This window comes from Bison bison, unplaced genomic scaffold (assembly GCF_000754665.1).
Source record: "Bison bison bison isolate TAMUID 2011002044 unplaced genomic scaffold, Bison_UMD1.0 scf7180017847359, whole genome shotgun sequence".
Lineage (NCBI taxonomy): Eukaryota > Metazoa > Chordata > Mammalia > Artiodactyla > Bovidae > Bison > Bison bison.
The window spans coordinates 37961-38340 of record NW_011477932.1 but is presented as its reverse complement, the minus strand read 5'-3'; the positions used below and the strand labels follow the sequence as shown (position 1 = coordinate 38340).

General features: G+C 40.5%; 1 protein-coding gene across 1 annotated transcript in view; it reads left to right on the top strand.

Annotated features, from left to right (window-relative positions):
* The window catches only part of CALY (calcyon neuron-specific vesicular protein), a 17292-nt gene that overhangs the window by 16281 nt on the left and 631 nt on the right, over positions 1–380 (top strand). The window lies entirely within an intron of this gene.

The window sequence follows — 380 nt, the reverse complement described above, 5'->3', positions numbered from 1 at the left end:
TCCTACAGAGCAAAGGTGTGGTGGGCTATAACAAGAAAAAGAATTAACTCAAGGGTCCCAGGTTACAAACATTAAAGCTACTACTTACACCAATTATATTAATCAATACACTGCCAGGGACACAGCAGGTAAGGGATATGGAAACTTAGCAGCAAACATTGGCCCAACAAGTGAAAATCCCTTCACCAATACAATTTCTAATCAATCTTTTAACTACTCAAAAGAATCTGTGTTTAGACAGTTTAGAACATCTCCTGCCTCTCACAGTTGGGAGGCTCTGAACAATCACTTGAGGCCGGAAAAACCTATTCAGGCAGGCTAGAGGATTTCCAAAGGAGTTTGTAGGTTGAAACACTGTCACACCCAGGAATTATTAACTG